The sequence below is a fragment of the Lepidochelys olivacea genome (genome assembly GCF_965140295.1).
Source record: "Lepidochelys olivacea isolate rLepOli2 genome assembly, chromosome: 1".
Lineage (NCBI taxonomy): Eukaryota > Metazoa > Chordata > Testudines > Cheloniidae > Lepidochelys > Lepidochelys olivacea.
This window is the reverse complement of record NC_140411.1, coordinates 266,226,289-266,247,183: the sequence shown is the minus strand read 5'-3', so window position 1 is coordinate 266,247,183 and position 20,895 is coordinate 266,226,289. Positions and strand designations below refer to the sequence as shown.

Here is a 20,895-nt window from a genome sequence, read left to right as displayed (position 1 = left end):
AATCCATGCCACAATTCCACATGCCTTGTGCTCTCTGCTCAGGCATAACAGCCAGGCAGAAGGTGAAGAAGTCCAAGTCAGGAACCGGAAGGTGCGGCAGCCTGGGGAAACTTGTTCACCCCACCCTTGTACTCTGCCTGTTTGTAGCTAGTGCTACCAGTCCCTGATTTTCATGAGTCACTACACGTCCCCCAATCCAGTCAGAATAGTCAAGAAGAACACCCAAGACGCAGAACACTCAGCCCCCAATTACTGATTATCTGGAATGAGTGGGAGGCAGTGTGGGAAGGATTGGGTCTAGCACCTCCTCACTGGCACAAGGCGAGGATTAGGCTGGAATTCAAACCTCTTTCCTTCCCACCCCTTTTGAGCTCTTCTGACATTAAGTAGCTGGATAAGCAAGCACAAATCTGGCCTGTGTTGCACAGGCAGAGATAAGTCTTGTCACATGAGCCAAGAGTGAGCCAGCCCGACTAAAGGCCTGGACACAATAACCGTTATTGGTTTTGTGTTCAAAATGCTGAGTAGATAATAACATGGATTTTTCTTTCATTAAAGTTGTTACAAGCTATTCCAGGACTCAACAGAGAGAAAGGGCTCATTTATTCCAGAATTAACATGCTGCGAGTATGACTTCAAAGTTTGGCCTCCTCCCACCTCCAGCTGCTGTCACCTGATCCAATACCAACAGCCGGGCACTGTGCTCTGTAGAAGGTGGGAGTGGATTATCCCAATGAGGGGGATCCAATCACAGGTCAGATGGAGGGGGGTGGGTGGGGAGGCGAGTGGATAAAGACCCTTTCTTCTGTGGTTTGTTTCATTATGGAGAAGCCAGAAAGGAAGAGGTCTGTACAGAGAATGGGATCAGCTGGCTTAGCAGCAATCAGAGACCAGCCATTCTGGCCACGTGTTTCTTAACTACAGGGTTTATTCATGCTCATGTTCACTCTGAGAAGGAAAACAAATCCAAATGGTCTTATGTAACTGTCGTAGAAAGAGAGAGCCTGAGGCCTAGTATAAGGAGGCCTGGTGTAAGGCCTAAGTCCTGAACTAAAGTCAGGGCCCTGCTGATATAAAGCAAGGTTAGCAGGAGTCAGGCTCTGTTAGAAAACATGCCTACTTGCAAGTCCACAGGAGCTGGAAAGAAAAGGGCGGGTATTGCAAAGAAATGTTTGGCACATGACACTCTCACATAAACACATTGTGAAAGGGTTGTACCAGGACACCCCAACACCAGATAGGGTGTAAACACACTCCTGAAGGTGGTACAAGGACACACTGACTCCTCTTAAAGATAAGGTCGGGATGACAGAGTGATGGATAGAGATGCTTTGATTGAACCAACAGGCAGGGAGGAGGTGAGGTTTGATCCAAGGGCATTTGGTACTGACTTAGGCCACATCTACATGAGAGAGCTCAGTCACTTCCAATGTCCCCACCATGGTCTTCCACCCACATGATCCCCAGTTCCTGCTCTGCAGTTCCATAGCAAGCAATTGCTGCTCTTTCCATGAGCATAATGTCTATTTAACGCCCCACACTAATGCTCCTCTCAGGCCATGCTCTCTCGTGCTCCCCCTCTCTGGTAGCTGCACTTTTCCTTCTGCAGCCAAAAATGCAATTTACGTCTGACTAAGACACACCTTTCTTGGGAAAGTAGGGCAACCTACTTCCCTTTTGAGACAGATGGGGTAACCAGAGAGCTATCTTCATCTGCCCATCCCACATACAAAAAGTCAGAGGCCTCTTTAATTTGATATAAGTTTTTATGTCCAACTCTGCCCACACCCACATAACACTAGTCAGTTTTTGACATGGTTCCTCAAGCCTGGTAGCTCTATAATTTGTTCTCGTGTTCCAGTGCAGAAAAGTTCCTATGATGCCAAAAAGCACAATGTTGAAGGAAAGCAAACACCTCTCTCCCACACTGCAAGAACAAGAACTTCTGAGGGAAGCTTGACTGAGGTGCTCAGGTACATAAATATTATTGATCATGATAAAAGGCTACTCAGGGCTTTGCTGTCTGCCAGCCACCTGGGTTTGATTTTTGATGCACTGCACAGAGTGACTTGAACCGGCATGGGGATGGACAGCAGACAGGACTGGGTAGGAGACTAAAAACAGGATGGGGATGAGAATGAGGAGCAGCAGATGAGGTGGAGGTGCTAGGGATTCGAAGTGGAATGGAGATGAGAAAATCCATAGCAACATCACTGGCAACAATGTGTGAGATATCCATGATCAGATTAACAGGTGGTGGTGCAAAGGAGAATGGAGGTACGCTGACAGGTGTGTATGTGTGTGCACGCAGGGGACATCCCTGCTCTGGGATAGCCGGGGGGATGAGGTGGATCTTGCAGTTCCAGAGGGAGGAGATATTGTGGGACTGGAACTGCCGATCAAGATTGAGGTGAATTATAGGCTTGTGCTGGGGTACCTACGCACCGCCCGCTGCATTGCATCTGGACCTAGCCAGTTATCTGAGTCTCCTATACGAGACTGTGCAGTCTCCCAGTGTCATCTACAGCAATTGCCTACATGAAAAAGTAAAAGTGAGGGAGTATTTATGTATTTCAACTGTCTTTAATGTAATGGGTGTCTTTACAAAAAGCCTAATCGCACTTTAGCTGCCCTTGTGGTGAAGGTGCTAGATTGGGACACAGGAGATCTGTGTTTGAGTCTCTGCTATACCACAGATACTTTTGTCTAACCTTGGCCAAGACACTTAGGGCCCATCAACACTGGCAAGTTTGTGCACAGTAAAGCAGCTTTGAGTGCTGTAACTCCCGAGGTGTACACACTGCCAAGCCACATAGTGTGCGGAAACTGCACAGATGCAGCGCTCTAAAAAACCCACCTCGACGAGAGGTGTACAGCTTTCTGTGCTGGGGCTACAGCTTCTCTGAGTAATTACTGCATCTCCTGAGGAAGCTCGTGTAGGAAGGTAATATGGATGGGGAGTGTTCAGCTGTTGTGACCTGCACTGGATGTGCCATGTTTGTCTTTCTACCACAGGACAGAAGCAACTTTGTGTGTACAAAGTGCAAGCTCGTCTCCATATTGGAAGAGAAGGTTCAAGGTCTGGAGCAACAGGTATCGACCCTGCATTGCATAAGAGAAACTGAAGATTTCCTGGACAGACGTCAGGATATGCTTCTACGGGCACAAGGTTCTGAAGATTCAGAGCAGGCTGTGCAGCGGGGACAGAAGGACGGTGAAGGAATTTGGCAACATGTGACCTCCAGAAGAAGAAGAGGGAATGTCCATGTACCAGCAATGCAGATACAGGTAAGTAACCGTTTTCATGTTCTCTCCACAGGTACCATTGCGGGGAGTGGCCCAGATGATAAGTCTGGGGGAAGGGAGCAGAAGGAGACTCCACCAGTTGAAAGGCATGAGATGCGCTGTCCTAAGGTTGGGGGTTCCATGACCACCACTCCCAAGAGAAGGAGGCGGGTGGTGGTGGTGGTCGGGGACTCTCTCCTTCGGGGGACTGAGTCATCTATCTGACACCTTGACCGGGAAAACAGAGAAGTCTGCTGCTTGCCAGGGGCTAAGATTCGCGATGTGATGGAGAGTCTGCCGAGACTCATCAAGCCCTCGGACCACTACCCCTTCCTGCTTTTCCACGTGGGCACGAATGATACTGCCAAGAATGACCTTGAGCAGATCACTGCAGACTACGTGGCTCTGGGAAGGAGGATAAAGGAGTATGAGGTGCAAGTGGTGTTCTCGTCCATCCTCCCCGTGGAAGGAAAAGGCCGGGGTAGGGATTGTCGAATTGTGGAAGTCAATGAATGGCTACGCAGGTGGTGTCGGAGAGAAGGCTTTGGATTCTTCGACCATGGGATGGTGTTCCAAGAAGGAGTGCTAGACAGAGATGGGCTCCACCAAACGAAGAGAGGGAAGAGCATCTTCGCGAGCAGGCTGGCTAACCTAGTGAGGAGGGCTTTAAACTAGGTTCACTGGGGGAAGGAGACCAAAGCCCTGAGGTAAGTGGGGAAGCGGGATACCGGGAGGAAGCACGAGCAGGAGCGTGTGAGAGGGGAGGGCTCCTGCCTCATACTGAGAACGAGGGGCGATCAGCGGGTTATCTCAAGTGTCTATATACAAATGCACAAAGCCTGGGAAACAAGCAGGGAGAACTGGGGGTCCTGGCAAAGTCAGGGAATTATGATGTGATTGGAATAACAGAGACTTGGTGGGATAACTCGCATGACTGGAGTACTGTCATGGATGGGTATAAACTGTTCAGGAAGGACAGGGAGGCCAGAAAAGGTGGGGGAGTTGCACTGTATGTAAGGGAGCAGTATGACTGCTCAGAGCTCAAGTATGAAACTGCAGAAAAACCTGAGAGTCTCTGGATTAAGTTTAGAAGCGTGAGCAGCAAGGGGGGTAATATGGTGGGAGTCTGCTATAGACCACCGGACCAGGGAGATGAGGTGGAGGAGGCTTTCTTCCGGCAGCTCGCAGAAGCTACTAGATCGCACACCCTGGTTCTCATGGGCGACTTCAATCATCCTGATATCTGCTGGGAGAGCAATACAGTGGTGCACAGACAATCCAGGAAGTTTTTGGAAAGTGTAGGGGACAATTTCCTGGTGCAAGTGCTGGAGGAACCAACTAGGGGCGGAGTTCTTCTTGACCTGCTGCTCACAAACCAGGAAGAATTAGTAGGGGAAGCAAAAGTGGATGGGAACCTGGGAGGCAGTCACCATGAGATGGTCGAGTTCAGGATCCTGACACAAGGAAGAAAGGAAAGCAGCAGAATACGCACCCTGGACTTCAGAAAAGCAGACTTTGACTCCCTCTGGGAACTGATGGGCAGGATCCCCTGGGAGAATAACATGAGGGGGAAAGGAGTCCAGGAGAGCTGGCTGTATTTTAAAGAATCCTTATTGTGGTTACAGGAACACACCATCCCGATGTGTAGAAAGAATGTAAATATGGCAGGCGACCAGCTTAGCTTAACAGTGAAATCCTTGCTGATCTTAAACACAAAAAAGAGGCTTACAAGAAGTGGAAGATTGGACAAATGACCAGGGATGAGTATATAAATATTGCTCGGGCATGTAAGAATGAAATCAGGAAGGCTAAATCACACCTGGAGTTGCAGCTAGCGAGGGATGTTAAGAGTAACAAGAAGGGTTTCTTCAAGTATGTTGGCAACAAGAAGAAAGCCAAGGAAAGTGTGGGCCCCTTACTGAATGAGGGAGGCAACCTAGTGACAGAAGATGTGGAAAAAGCTAATGTACTCAATGCTTTTTTTGCCTCTGTCTTCACGAACAAGGTCAGCTCCCAAACTACTGCACTGGGCAGCACAGCATGGGGAGGAGGTGCCCAGCCCTCTGTGAAGGAAGAAGTGGTTCAGGACTATTTAGAAAAACTGAACATGCACAAGTCCATGGGGCCGGATGCGTTGCATATGAGAGTGCTAAAGGAATTGGCGGCTGTGATTGCAGAGCCATTGGCCATTATCTTTGAAAACTCATGGCGATCGGGGGAAGTCCCGGAAGACTGGAAAAAGGCTAATGTAGTGCCAATCTTTAAAAAAGGGAAGGAGGAGGATCCTGGGAAGTACAGGCCAGTCAGCCTCACCTCAGTCCCTGGGAAGATCATGGAGCATGTCCTCAAGGAATCAATTGTGAAGCACTTAGACGAGAGGAAAGTGATCAGGAACAGTCAGCATGGATTCACCAAGGGAAAGTCATGCCTGACTAATCTAATTGCCTTCTATGATGAGATAACTGGTTCTGTGGATGAAGGGAAAGCAGTGGACGTGTTATTCCTCAACTTTAGCAAAGGCTTTTGACACAGTCTCCCACAGTATTCTTTTCAGCAAGTTAAAGTAGTATGGGCTGGATGGATGCACTACAAGGTGCGTAGAAAGTTGGCTAGATTGTCGGGCTCAACGGGTAGCTATCAATGGCTCCATGTCTAGTTGGCAGCCGGTATCTAGCCGAGTGCCCCAAGGGTCAGTCCTGGGGCTGGTTTTGTTCAATATCTTCATAAATGATCTGGAGGATGGTGTGGATTGCACTCTCAGCAAGTTTGCAGATGACACTAAACTGGGAGGAGTGGTAGATACGCTGGAGGGTAGGGATAGGATACAGAGGGACCTAGACAAATTGGAGGATTGGGCCAAAAGAAATCTGATGAGGTTCAACAAGGATAAGTGCAGGGTCCTGCACTTAGGACCGAAGAATCCAATGCACCGCTACAGACTAGGGACCGAATGGCTAGGCAGCAGTTCTGCAGAGAAGGACCTAGAGTGGACAAGAAGCTGGATATGAGTCAACAGTGTGCCCTTGTTGTCAAGAAGGCCACTGGCATTTTGGGGTGTATAAGTAGGGGCATTGCCAGCAGATCGAGGGACGTGATCGTTCCCCTCTATTCGACGTTGGTGAGGCCTCATCTGGAGTACTGTCCAGTTTTGGGCCCCACACTACAAGAAGGATGTGGAGAAATTGGAGAGAGTCCAGCGAAGGGCAACAAAAATGATTAGGGGTCTGGAACTGGGAGGAGAGGCTGAGGGAACTGGGATTGTTTAGTCTACGGAAGAGAAGAATGAGGGGGGATTTGTGTTAAGGAAAAGTTAGCATATGTGCATATGTGACTTCATTTTGGTTTGGGGCCCACCATTGTCTAAAAGCAAACACATCATGCACCAGGAGGAGTGTTCCTTAGGATACTGCATTCCTGTGAACCCCTCCCCCCCTTGTTTCCAGCCTGTCTCAACTCCCAGTTTCTGTTTTGTCTGTTCCTAACTCCCTGCCTCCTGGCCTTGATGCGAGCCTCGCATCCTGATAAGAAAGGCTACTGGTGCATTGCTTTAGGACCATGTTGTGTAGTTGAAGTAATGGTTTAGCATGGGGGATGCACTTAACAGGGATAGGTGGTAGATAAGGGAAGGGTTTGTCTGTTGGCTAAGGTTTCTGATGCATGAGGGCAACATGCTTTGCTAAAAGGTATATAATCTCTGTATAACCTGCATTCGGGGTCCCCTCCTGATTAGCAGGGGGGCACCACGCTCGAGCGTAATAAACTTAGTATCTTTGGGAACTCTGCAGTTGTGGACTTTGTTCGTGTGCCTCAGCTTAGACTCGAACTGTGCGTGACCTGTGAGGTATAAATCGCAGCAGTTCTTGTGCGTGACCTGTGAGGTATAAATCGCAGCAGTTCTTGTGCGTGACCTGTGAGGTATAAATCGCAGCAGTTCTTGTGCGTGACCTGTGAGGTATAAATCGCAGCAGTTTGTGTGCGTGACCTGTGAGGTATAAATCGCAGCAGTTTTGGTGACCACGAAGGGACTCTAGGCTCGCCTCAACAAGCGAGATTACACTCCTCCTCTCGGACAGCTCCAGCCGGCACAGGGTGAGTTCACCTTTGAGAACTCCGAGGAGGGGGGGTGTGAGCCGTCGCTTAGGTGATAAGGTGGCACATTTGGTGTACTTTTGGTAGCCCATTATGGGTTCTGGGCAGAGTGTAAGTAAGGGAACCCCTTTGGCTGAAATTTTCGAGAATTAGGGGAATATCTCTGGTACCCATGGGTTAAGTAAAAAAAAAAAAAAAAAAAGCTGTAATCTTGTGCAAGGTTGAGTGGCCAGCACTAACAACTCAAACACCTTTTGAATGGCCACCGGATGGTTCCTTTGCTGGAGAAAAATTAACAGCGCTTAGGAAAAGGCTGGAGAACAAAGCTCCAGCCCAGATGGATTGTCGATATGTATGGGACAACTGGGCTTATGCGCATGCGAAAGGACGTCCTCTTTCCTCCTCCTTTTCTTATTCATCTCAGGGTTCTCCAGCCCCGCTCTGTGCTATGCCTGCTTCTGCCCCTCCTCCGGCTTACCTTCGGCTTTCTGACTTATGCCTGTCACTTCCTTGCTTGCCAATTGGCCGTGCGTTCTGTCCAGGTGACAAGCCTCATGGGGGGGGGACTCGGGTAGCCCTTGTAAGTGGGAATATTTAAGAGAAGAGACCAGGAGAGCTGGGGGGCTAGTTAAGAAGCCCACCCTCCTTGTTAAATTGGTAGTGAAACAAAGCTGGTGCTCATGGAAGGGACAGTTCAGAGAAAAAAACAGGATCGGGCCCAAGCAGGCAGGCAAGAGATAGAGATTGGAAAACAGGTTGAAAACTTGGAGGTCATAGTGGAAAAAGAGGAGTAAATAATTACAGGAATGGGAAATGTAAATCCCAAAATAATACTTAGAATGGTAAAATCTAAGTTAATTGGGTGTCAAGATAAGCAAGTAATTTAAGAAAGAAAAGTAAAAAGTTAACTCTGTAGTTGCTGAAAAGAATTAAGCAGTTGAACTTTGTGAAATACTGGGGGGAAAAAAGAATTCTTGGTTTCTTTGCAGCCATTTTGAGGAAAATGGGCCCTTTTCCAATGGTATGCAATTATACAGTGCTACTTAATTAATATCTTATTAGGCTCCAAGGGGCTACAATAAGTGGTGTCTTCCTTTTCAGGTTGCTGTGTATTTGACAGCAGGAGTTAAAAGTAAAAGGCAATCAAAAGTCTGGGTATGTCTACACTACGGAATAAGGTCGAATTTATAGAAGTCGGTTTTTTAGAAATCGGTTTTATATATTCGAGTGTGTGTGTCCCCACAGAAAATGCTCTAAGTGCATTAAGTGCATTAACTCGGCGGAGCGCTTCCACAGTACCGAGGCTAGAGTCGACTTCCGGAGCGTTGCACTGTGGGTAGCTATCCCACAGTTCCCGCAGTCTCCGCTGCCCATTGGAATTCTGGGTTGAGATCCCAATGCCTGATGGGGCTAAAACATTGTCGCGGGTGGTTCTGGGTACATATCGTCAGGCCCCCGTTCCCTCCCTCCCTCCGTGAAAGCAAGGGCAGACAATCGTTTCGCGCCTTTTTTCCTGAGTTACCTGTGCAGACGCCATACAACGGAAAGCATGGAGCCCGCTCAGGTAACCGTCACCCTATGTCTCCTGGGTGCTGGCAGACGCGGTACGGCATTGCTACACAGTAGCAGCAACCCCTTGCCTTGTGGCAGCAGACGGTACAGTACGACTGGTAGCCATCATCGTCATGTCCGAGGTGCTCCTGGTCGCCTCTGTGAGGTTGATCAGGAGCGCCTGGGCAGACATGGGCGCAGGGACTAAATTTGGAGTGACTTGAGCAGGTCATTCTCTTTAGTCCTGCAGTCAGTCCTATTGAACCGTCTTATGGTGAGCGGGCAGGCGATACGGACTGCTAGCAGTCGTACTGTACCATCTTCTGCCAGGCAGGCAAGAGATGAGGATTGCTAGTAGTCGTATTGTACCATCTTCTGTCAGGCAGGCAAGAGATGAGGATGGCTAGCAGTCGTACTGTACCATCTTCTGCCGAGCAGCCATGAGATGTGGATGGCATGCAGTCCTTCTGCACCGTCTGCTGCCAGCCAAAGATGTAAAAGATGGATGGAGTGGGTCAAAACAAGAAATAGACCAGATTTGTTTTGTACTCATTGGCCTCCTCCCCTGTCTAGGGGACTCATTCCTCTAGGTCACACTGCAGTCACTCACAGAGAAGGTGCAGCGAGGTAAATCTAGCCATGTATCAATCAGAGGCCAGGCTAACCTCCTTGTTCCAATAAGAACGATAACTTAGGTGCACCATTTCTTATTGGAACCCTCCGTGAAGTCCTGCCTGAAATACTCCTTGATGTAAAAAGACCCCCTTTGTTGATTTTAGCTCCCTGAAGCCAACCCTGTAAGCCATGTCGTCAGTCGCCCCTCCCTCCGTCAGAGCAACGGCAGACAATCGTTCCGCGCCTTTTTTCTGTGCGGACGCCATACCAAGGCAAGCATGGAGGCCGCTCAGCTCACTTTGGCAATTAGGAGCACATTAAACACCACATGCATTATCCAGCAGTATATGCAGCACCAGAACATGGCAAAGCGATACCGGGTGAGGAGGCGACGTCAGCGCGGTCACGTGAGTGATCAGGACATGGACACAGATTTCTCTGAAAGCATGGGCCCTGACAATGCATGCATCATGGTGCTAATGGGGCAGGTTCATGCTGTGGAACGCCGATTCTGGGCTCGGGAAACAAGCACAGACTGGTGGGACCGCATAGTGTTGCAGGTCTGGGACGATTCCCAGTGGCTGCGAAACTTGCGCATGCGTAAGGGCACTTTCATGGAACTTTGTGACTTGCTTTCCCCTGCCCTGAAGCGTATGAATACCAAGATGAGAGCAGCCCTCACAGTTGAGAAGCGAGTGGCGATAGCCCTGTGGAAGCTTGCAACGCCAGACAGCTACCGGTCAGTTGGGAATCAATTTGGAGTGGGCAAATCTACTGTTGGGGCTGCTGTGATGCAAGTAGCCCACGCAATCAAAGATCTGCTGATATCAAGGGTAGTGACCCTGGGAAATGTTCAGGTCATAGTGGATGGCTTTGCTGCAATGGGATTCCCTAACTGTGGTGGGGCCATAGACGGAACCCATATCCCTATCTTGGCACCGGAGCACCAAGCCGTTGAGTACATAAACCGCAAGGGGTACTTTTCAATAGTGCTGCAAGCTCTGGTGGATCACAAGGGACGTTTCACCAACATCAACGTGGGATGGCCGGGAAAGTTGCATGATGCTCGCATCTTCAGGAACTCTGGTCTGTTTCAAAAGCTGCAGGAAGGGACTTTATTCCCAGACCAGAAAATAACTGTTGGGGATGTTGAAATGCCTATATGTATCCTTGGGGACCCAGCCTACCCCTTAATGCCATGGCTCATGAAGCTGTACACAGGCAGCCTGGACAGTAGTCAGGAGCTGTTCAACTACAGGCTGAGCAAGTGCAGAATGGTGGTAGAATGTGCATTTGGACGTTTAAAGGCGCGCTGGCGCAGTTTACTGACTCGCTTAGACCTCAGCGAAACCAATATTCCCACTGTTATTACTGCTTGCTGTGTGCTCCACAATATCTGTGAGAGTAAGGGGGAGACGTTTATGGCGGGGTGGGAGGTTGAGGCAAATCGCCTGGCTGCTGGTTACACGCAGCCAGACACCAGGGTTGTTAGAAGAGCACAGGAGGGCGCGGTACGCATCAGAGAAGCTTTGAAAACCAGTTTCATGACTGGCCAGGCTACGGTGTGAAAGTTCTCTTTGTTTCTCCTTGATGAAACCCCCCGCCCCTTGGTTCACTCTCCTTCCCTGTAAGCTAATCACCCGCCCCTCCTCCCTTCAATCACCGCTTGCAGAGGCAATAAAGCCATTGTTGCTTCACATTCATGCATTCTTTATTCATTCATCACACAACTAGGGGGATGACTACCAAGGTAGCCCAGGAGGGGTGGTGGAGGAGGGAAGGAAAATGCCAAACAGCACTTTAAGCACAGCACTTTAAAAGTTTACAACTTTAAAATTTATTGAATGACAGCCTTCTTTTTTTTGGGCAATCCTCTGTGGTGGAGTGGCTGGTTGGCCGGAGGCCCCCCCACCACGTTCTTGGGCATCTGGGTGTGGAGGCTATGGAACTTGGGGAGGAGGGCGGTTGGTTACAGAGGGGCTGCAGTGGCAGTCTGTGCTCCAGCTGCCTTTGCTGCAGCTCAACCATACACTGGAGCATACTGGTTTGGTCCTGCAGCAGCCTCAGCATTGAATCCTGCCTCCTCTCATCATGCTGCCGCCACATTTGAGCTTCAGCCCTGTCTTCAGCCCGCCACCTCTCCTCCAGGTCATTTTGTGCTTTCCTGCACTCTGACATTATTTGCCTCCACGCATTCGTCTGTGCTCTGTCAGTGTGGGAGGACAGCATGAGCTCGGAGAACATTTCATCGCGAGTGCGTGTTTTTTTTCTTTCTAATCTTCACTAGCCTCTGGGAAGGAGAAGATCCTGTGATCATTGAAACACATGCAGCTGGTGGAGGAAAAAAAAAGGGACAGCGGTATTTAAAAAGACACATTTTATAAAACAGTGGCTACACTCTTTCAGGGTAAACCTTGCTGTTAACATTACATACATAGCACATGTGCTTTCGTTACAAGGTGGCATTTTGACTCCTCCCACCGCGTGACTACCCCCTCAACCTTTCCCCCTCCCTGTGGCTAACAGCGGGGAACATTTCTGTTTAGCCGCAGGCAAACAGCCCAGCAGGAATGGGCTCCTCAGAGTGTCCCCTGAAGAAAAGCACTCTATTTCAACCAGGTGACCATGAATTATATCTCACTCTCCTGAGGGTAACACAGAGAGATAAAGAACAGATGTTGTTTGAATGCCAGTACACTGCAATGCTTTGTTCTACAATGATTCCCGAGTACGTGTTACTGGCCTGGAGTGGTAAAGTGTCCTACCATGAAGGACGCAATAAGGCTGCCCTCCCCAGAAACCTTTTGCAAAGGCTTTAGGACTACATCTAGGAGAACCGCAAATGCCAGGGCAAAGTAATCCTTTCACATGCTTGCTTTTAAACCATATATAGTATCTTAAAAGGTACACTCACCAGAGGTCCCTTCTCTGCCTGCTGGGTCCAGGAGGCAGCCTTGGGTGGGTTCGGGGGGTACTGGCTCCAGGTCTAGGGTGAGAAACAGTTCCTGGCTGTCGGGAAAACCGGTTTCTCCGCTTGCTTGCTGTGAGCTATCTGCAACCTCCTCCTCATCATCATCTTCTTCATCCCCAAAACCTGCTTCCGTATTGCGTCCATCTCCATTGAAGGAGTCAAACAACACGGCTGGGGTAGTGGTGGCTGAACCCCCTAAAATGGCATGCAGCTCATCAGAGAAGCGGCATGTTTGGGGCTCTGACCCAGAGCGGCCGTTCACCTCTCTGGTTTTCTGGTAGGCTTGCCTCAGCTCCTTCAGTTTCACGCGGCACTGCTTCGGGTCCCTGTTATGGCCTCTGTCCTTCATGCCCTGGGAGATTTTGACAAAGGTTTTGGCATTTCGAAAACTAGAACGGAGTTCTGATAGCACGGATTCCTCTCCCCAAACAGCGATCAGATCCCGTACCTCCCGTTCGGTCCATGCTGGAGCTCCTGTTTGATTCTGGGACTCCATCATGGTCACCTGTGCTGATGAGCTCTGCATGGTCACCTGCAGCTTTCCATGCTGGCCAAACAGGAAATGAGATTCAAAAGTTCACGGTTCTTTTCCTGTCTACCTGGCCAGTGCATCTGAGTTGAGGGAGCTGTCCAGAGCGGTCATAATGGAGCACTCTGGGATAGCTCCCGGAGGCCAATACCATCAAATTGTGTCCCCAGTACCCCAAATTCGAGCCGGCAACGTCGATTTAAGCGCTAATCCACTTGTCAGGGGTGGAGTAAGGAAATCGATTTTAAGAGCCCTTTAAGTCGAAATAAAGGGCTTCATTGTGTGGACGGGTGCAGGTTTACATCGATTTAACGCTGCTAAATTCGACCTAAAGTCCTAGTGTAGACCAGGGCTCTGATAAAGTTTATTGTGCCCTTTTTAAAGTAAGAATCTTTAAGCTGTGGATCCAAAAGCAAGCCGGAAACCATTTGTTTTAATGTAAATTACCTAACTGATAAGGTAGAGGCCACTAAAACCTGGGCTGCCTATGAAACAAATACAAGAAAATATGTGTAATTCCTCTGTTTTGCCTGCAATTAACAAGGGTATTTGTATAAAAAGGAAATATTTTAAGCAATGACTGACTGCCCAGAAGGGGTAGATCTATGTTCTTTTTGCCTTTCAGAAAATCAGAGAAAACTGATGCCAGCTGAAAAGCAATTTAACATATCATGAATTTACTGGCACAATAGGAATTATGTTCTGTGTTCTATGTCCTGTCTTGTGGTGTTTGTCTTGTGGCCAGAACTGCTGTGTTTAATTTTTCATAGGACAGTTTAGTTTAAAACTAAACAGAAGGGTTAAATCAAAATGCAGATACTTGTTTTATTCAACTTGGAATACAAAGTGTTTGGATAATATCAGAAAAATGTGATATACTAAAGTTTAATACATTTGCTTAAGTAAAAAAAAAAAAAAGTTTCATTGACCAGATCTTTTAATTGAAAAAAATTAAAATTCGCACATCAACAGACTTTGGAAGCAATGACATGAAAGGTTAACCCACTCCACATATTATACATGAGATCCTTCTGGCTACCTCAAATTTCTAGCCAGAGGGCTGGGGAGGGAGGAAAGGTATTGGACACCAGAGGTTGCACCAAGTGGACTCCTCCAAAGTGGGTGTGCTTGTCCTGGCTTGTTGCTCCAAAGCTCTGTAATAGTCATTTTCCTAGAAGGGTATATGTGGCATACATTGAACAATAAGACTAAAGTGCTGTATAATGGGCAATGTATATGTGTTCATTTTTAAACAAAGGTGTATGAGTAAAAAGTGAAAGTTTCCTTTGCAAGTTAATAAAAGCCAAGAAGGGGAGAAGAAAAAAAACAGAAAACGAGCTAATTCAGCGCTGTAGCTGGCAGGCTCGGTCCAAAGATAAGACACTGGCCTGCCCAAGGACACTACTCACAGCTAGGATTTGGCTGACAGCCAAGAAAGAGGGGGGCTTGAATGTGCCCAATCTGTGAGATCTGCAACACACTGCCAGACATGAATGAAATGTGTTAGGTCTCTGTATTTACAGGTGAAAGAAGTCCTGCTTCAAGAATCCTGAGCAAACCTGCCATTTGTTAAAACCAGGTGACTGGGTCTACATAAAGGTCCATCAACAAAAGACTAGTCTGGCCCCATGCTGGAAAGGCCCTTATTAAGTCCTGCTAACTACCAACACCACTGTGAAGTGCCAAGGACTGACTGCCTGGACCCATGCTTCTTACTGCAAAAAGACCCCTCCACCTCGAGATGACTTCACTTCGACTACTGATCAGCCTGTCCCTCCTTCTGGGTTTTTTTTTCTTTCCTCCTTTTGGACAGCAGGGAAAAGGACAAGGTAAAGTGCTAGTAACCTCTCCCTTGTCCACTGACAGAGCTAACCTGCATTCAGTATTTGCTAAAGAAACCAAAGCACTATAGGGTGACGTGCTAGTAACCTCTCCCCTGTATAATGCAAAAGCATGACTGTTCCAAGAGAGAAGAAGGAACGCCTGCTCTGCTGAAACCACCAAGATCCAGGGATTCCTGACTGCAAAAGACCCTGAGAATTGGCCTTGGTGGCAAAGATGGAACATTGTACATTGTCAGGGAGGAAGTTGCAGGATGTATTCTTGGGAATGTGAAGTGAAGTGGTGGGGTGGGTTTATTCCAGGGGCTGGAATCTGTGCTTGTGGGCAAGTATGAATACCAAAAACGCCTTACAGCCACGAACATTACTCCCTCCATCTGCCACCACTCCTTTGCAGGTAAAGGTTCCTGGATCCATCATAGCTACATTAAGTTGGTGCTGGGACCCCCACCTGACCCTGACAAGCCATTGGACGAGCCACTTCACAAATGAACACCATGACCAACCCATGGACTAAGCTTTCCAACTATTGGAACCTTTACAGCCCACCAGGACTTCGTGTTCCTGTTTATCGGACTTACATTGGTGGTGGTGTTTTTTGTATTGTATAGAGGAGAATGCCGACATTGATATGGTTTGCCTGGGGGGTTCCTCTCCCTATTCCCAAGTCCAGTACAAGGATGGGAGGGCAATAGCTTTTTGAATTTAACCTGTGCCATAAAACAGAGTGTAAATCAAACGCAGTGTTGGATTTATATTCATACCCCCACATATTTGGGTCAGGGGGTCCTGTTGGTAGGGGTACCTATCCCTCTTAATTGAACACTCCAAGCTAAGCTATGGGCAAACACTACATTCAACTGGAATGTTACGATCCAAAGATGGTCTATTGATATGGTGGCCCAGGGTAATTATGCTTTGTGTGTCATGACGTAAGGGCATGGAAAATACAGTTTTTTGTGGAAAATTTTGTGGGATGCAAGGACACCACCCAGATCAGCTCTGGTGCAGCAGACCCTTCCACCTACTCCGGGTCCCCGTGGCCAGTCCCTGAGGGGTCTGGCTGGTATTGGTTATGCAATCACACAGCCTATAAGGTTCTCCCAGCAGGATGGTGTGGTACATGTACCTTAGGGGCTATAGTACCCGCCGTGACAGTACACCAGACCCTAACCCAGGGAGAGATCCACAATCTAGTATGGAGAAACCAACAAAGTATTCCTTTAAACCCTCTTTCTCAACGGCCCACAGGCTTTCACTCCTTTGCGCGATGGTTTCTGCCATGGTTAGGAGTAAGTGAACTAGAAAAAGCTATAGTTAATATTTCAGCTGCTTTGAAATTAATGGCAAATGCAACTGCAGATGCCTTATCTGCCCTTCAAATTGAAGTAACTCAGGTATCCTAAACTACATTGCAAAACCACCTGGCCCTGGATTATCTCCTTGCAAACCAGGGCGGGGTCTGTGCTCTGGTTAACTCAAGCTGTTGTGTATTTGTAAATCGGCAGCATAGGGTGGAAACTGATATCCACATCCTCATGCAGCAGGCAGCCCTATTCCACCACATCAGCCTCGACAATACCAGCGCTGGATTCCAGGAGGTCTGGAACTGGCTCACCTCATGGCTACCGGATATGGGGGCTTGGGGACGGTGTATTTTGTATTTCATTCTTTTGGCTGTTGTTGCTTTTGTGTTATTTATTTGTATGCCTACAATGTTGTGGTATGTGCTATCGGCAACTGCTAACCCTGCATCGCGGTTGCTCAGCCCCGATATCGTTTACTGATGTACAAAAGAAAAGGGGAGACTGTTAAGGAAAAGTTAGCATATGTGCATATGTGACTTCATTTTGGTTTGGGGCCCACCATTGTCTAAAAGCAAACACATCATGCACCAGGAGGAGTGTTCCTTAGGATACTGCATTCCTGTGAAACCCCCCCCCCCTTGTTTCCAGCCTGTCTCAACTCCCAGTTTCTGTTCTTTGTCTGTTCCTAACTCCCTGCCTCCTGGGCTTGATGCGAGCCTCCCATCCTGATAAGAAAGGCTGCTGGTGCATTGCTTTAGGACCATGTTGTGTAGTTGAAGTAATGGTTTAGCATGGGGGATGCACTTAGCAGGGATAGGTGGTAGATAAGGGAAGGGTTTGTCTATTGGCTAAGGTTTCCGATGCGTGAGGGCAACATGCTTTGCTAAAAGGTATATAATCTCTGTATAACCTGCATTCGGGGTCCCCTCCTGATTAGCAGGGGGGCACCACGCTCGAGCGTAAAAAACTTAGTATCTTTGGGAACTCTGCAGTTGTGGACTTTGTTCGTGTGCCTCAGCCTAGACTCAAACTGTGCGTGACCTGTCGGGTATAATTCACAGCAGTTCCTGTGCGTGACCTATCGGGTATAATTCGCAGCAGTTCCTGTGTGTGACCTATCGGGTATAATTCGTAACATCTGATAGCTGCTTTTAACTATCTGAAAGGTGGATCCAAAGAGGATGGATCTAGACTATTCTCGGTGATAGCAGATGACAGGACAAGGAGTAATGGTCTCAAATTGCAGTGGGGGAGATTTAGGTTGGATATTAGGAAAAACTTTTTCACTAGGAGGGTGGTGGAACACTGGAATGGGTTACCTAGGGAGGTGGTGGAATCCCCTTCCTTAGAAGTTTTTAAGGTCAGGCTTGATTTAGTTGGGACTGGTCCTGCTCTGGGCAGGGGGTTGGACTAATGACCTCCAGAGGTCCCTTCCAACCCCGATATTCTATGATTCTACAGCACCGCGATGCCAGTGTAGACACCCTGGGCGATTACAGCGCTGTGATTGGCCTCCAGGAGGTGTCCCACAATGCCTGTTCTCACCTCTCTGGTTATCAGTTTGAACTCTACTGCCCTGCCTTCAGGTGACCAACCGTCAGCCCCACCCCATACATTCCTTTGCAAATTTGAAAGTCCCCTTCCTGTTTGCTCAGTGATGCTTGCAGTGATCTCAGCGCATCTTTTCAGGTGACCATGCCTGCTCCAAGCACCAGGCGATCGCTCACTTGGAGCAATGCTGAGCTACTGGACCTCATCAGCATTTGAGGAGAGGCGGCTGTGCAGTCCCAGCTGTGCTCCAGCCATCGGAATTATACCTACGGACAGATTTCACGATGCATGACTGAAAGGGGCCATGACTGGGACACACTGCACTGTGGAATAGAAGAGAAGGAGCTGCGGAACGCCTACCACAAGGCACGGGAGGCAAACCACTGCTCTGGTGCTGCGCCCACGAGCTGCTGGTTCTACAAAGAGCTGGACGTGATACTCGGTGGCGACCCCATCTCCACTGCAAAGGTCACTGTGGATACTTCGGTGGCTCGCGTGCCAGTCAAGAGTGGGCCGAGCCAGGAGGAGGCAATCTTGGATGAAGAGCAGGAGTGGGAACCAGAGGCAGAGGATGACTTGGAGGCCAGAGATGCATGCAGTTAGGAGCTCTTTTATACCCTGGAGGAGCCTAGCCAGTCACAGCAGTCGGATCTTGGCAAAGTGCAAACAGGAGGGGAGGCCCCTGGTAAGTGGATCTGATCTTGGGGAATTGCTGAAGCGAGTTGTTGGGGGCAGGAGGGTTGCAGGAAGCAGGCTTGTCTCCCACCTCATGTCTAGTTTGAGTGACAGAACAGGCTGTTGATGTACTCTCTCACTTCATGGGAATCTCCCTCAGAGTTCTCCAGGAAACGCTTGTGGAGATGCTGGACAATCTGCTACCGCAGGTTCCTCGGCAGAGCTGAACTTTGTTTCTTGCCCTATTAATGATAACTTTCCCATGCCACTGTGCCGTCACAGGGAGGGGGCAGGGACACCATTGCTGCACACAGGCTAGCCATATAGGGGCCAGGGCAGAAGCTGTAGGCTTGGAGAAGACTCTCCCTTGATTCCTTGCTCACCTGCAGCCGCGAGATATCTTCCATAATGATCACCTTTTGTGGAAGGTGTGGGGACAGGAATGATTATCAGGCCCACCCTACAGGGCTGGCTCTCCCCAAGTGCCCAAGAGGCACATGCCCAGTGCACAGCTGGGTCCAGGAGCAGTGATTTATCCTGCCCCTGCGGCTACTCACCATTTTGGGGGTCTTGTGGCTTATGTGTGCTTGCCTGGGGTCAGCCAGTTAGTGACAGGTGTGTCAGTACTGGCTGTGTTTTAAAGCACTGAAACAGTGTTGTCTGTGTTGCAAACAATACTGTTTCTGTAAAATGTTGCATTTAAACTTCACAGAGATGACCTTGTAGGCACAGCCCCCTTCTTTATTATTGGCAGCAGAATGATTGTGAAGAATTAGGAAGCCTCCAAGAAAAACTAAGGAGGACTTTATGCGTGAGGTTATGATGCACTCCGCTGCCGAGAAAAAGGAATTGAAGGAGTGATGGGACAGTGAGAAGAGGGACTGAAAGGAGAACACGGCACACCAGAAAGAAGCCAGGGAGTGGCTCTTTCCAGTTATGGAGCACCAAGTGGACGTGCTCCAGGTGATACTAGCTCTTCAAACCAAGCAGCTCCACACCCGCCCTCCCCTGCAGCCACTGTCACAAAACTCTTTCCCATGTGCCCCACCCTACAATGCCAACACACTCTTTTCAACCTCCTGGCTCCACTCTCTACCTGCAGCATTCCACTCCTCCCTCCTCACAGTCTAGCAGTGCGGACTCCCACTACCCACTGCACTCAACACCCATCCCTCTGCAGTTTGGCCCTGCTGAAGTACAGCACCTGCTCATCGTACTCCAAAGGAGAAGGTTGGGTATGATCCCTGGACGTATACAAATCTGTAGCTGTCCCAGGACCCCTCCTCCTCTTGAGACCTTCCATTCCCCCATCTCCTCCTCCCCCACCCCCCGCTGATGAATTTTTTCGTTTGACTCTCTCCTCTGGTGGTTGTCTTTCAATAAAATAACTGTTTGTTTGAAAGCAATCTTTATTCTATTAAGTGAAACCAAAAGGAGCACTGCAAAGCAACATTCAATTATGTTAAGGCCTCTCTTGCACCAGGTGCACCAATCACCACCTAGCATTACAAGCATTGCAATCCCAAGCATAGCCCCACCTCCATTCCACCCCTTCCCTAAAGTCCCCGCCCCACCCCACCTTTTCCCACCCCAGCCCCGCCCCCATTCCACCCCTTTACCTCAAGTCCCCACCCGTGCCCTGCCTCTTCTCCACCTCCTCCCCTGAGTGTGCTGCATCCCCGCTCCTCTCCTCCCTTCCGGAAAGTCCTAAGCTCTGCCAAACAGCTGTTAGGCGGCGGGGGGGTGGGAAGCGCTTGGAGGGAGTGGGAGGAGCAGGGACGTGGCGTGCTTGGGGAAGGAGGAGGCAAGGAGGGGCTTGGGGGCAGCAGGGGCTTGGCTGCTGGTGGGTGCTGAGCACCCTCTAATTTTTTCCCATGCATGCTCCAGCCCCGGAGCACGCACGGAGTCGGGGTCTATGTTGCCCAGGGTCACGGTCTTTTGGAGCAGGATGTGATTAATGGCCCTGCACACTTCCGTCAACATGAGTCCAACGGTCGACTTTCCCACTCCAAACTGGTTCGCGACTGATCGGTAGCAGTCTGGAGTTGCCAGCTTCCACGGTGCTATCGCCACGTGCTTCTCCAGCGACAGGGCAGCTCTCATTCTTGTGTCCTTGCATCGCAGGGCTGGGGCAAGGTCATCAAACAGTCCCATGAATGTGGCTTTCCTTATGCTAAAGTTCTGCAGCCACTTCTTGTCATCCCAGACGTGCATCACGATGTGATCCCACCACTCAGGGCTTGTTTCCCGAGCCCAAAAGTGGCGTTCCACTGTGGTCAGTACCTCCGTGAATGTCACAAGCAATCTCATGTCGTAGCTACTATGCGTGGTGAGATCAATGTCACACTCCTCTTGCCTTTGTAGTTTAAGGAATAACTCCACTGCCACTCGTGACGTGTTGGTCAGAGCGAGCAGCATACTGGTCAACAGTGCAGGATCCATTCCTGCAGCAAGAAAGAGACAGGGCAGAGCGCGCAGTAC

At 49.1% G+C, this 20,895-nt stretch overlaps 1 long non-coding RNA gene across 1 annotated transcript; it reads left to right on the top strand.

Moving 5' to 3' along the window:
• The first annotated feature begins 1,837 nt into the window (after window positions 1-1,837).
• On the top strand, window positions 1,838-15,833 carry LOC311515515. Its single transcript, XR_014710166.1, has 3 exons — window positions 1,838-1,973; window positions 3,016-3,288; window positions 14,564-15,833. It is a non-coding gene; the product is annotated as an uncharacterized lncRNA (long non-coding RNA).
• The last annotated feature ends 5,062 nt before the right edge of the window (window positions 15,834-20,895 follow it).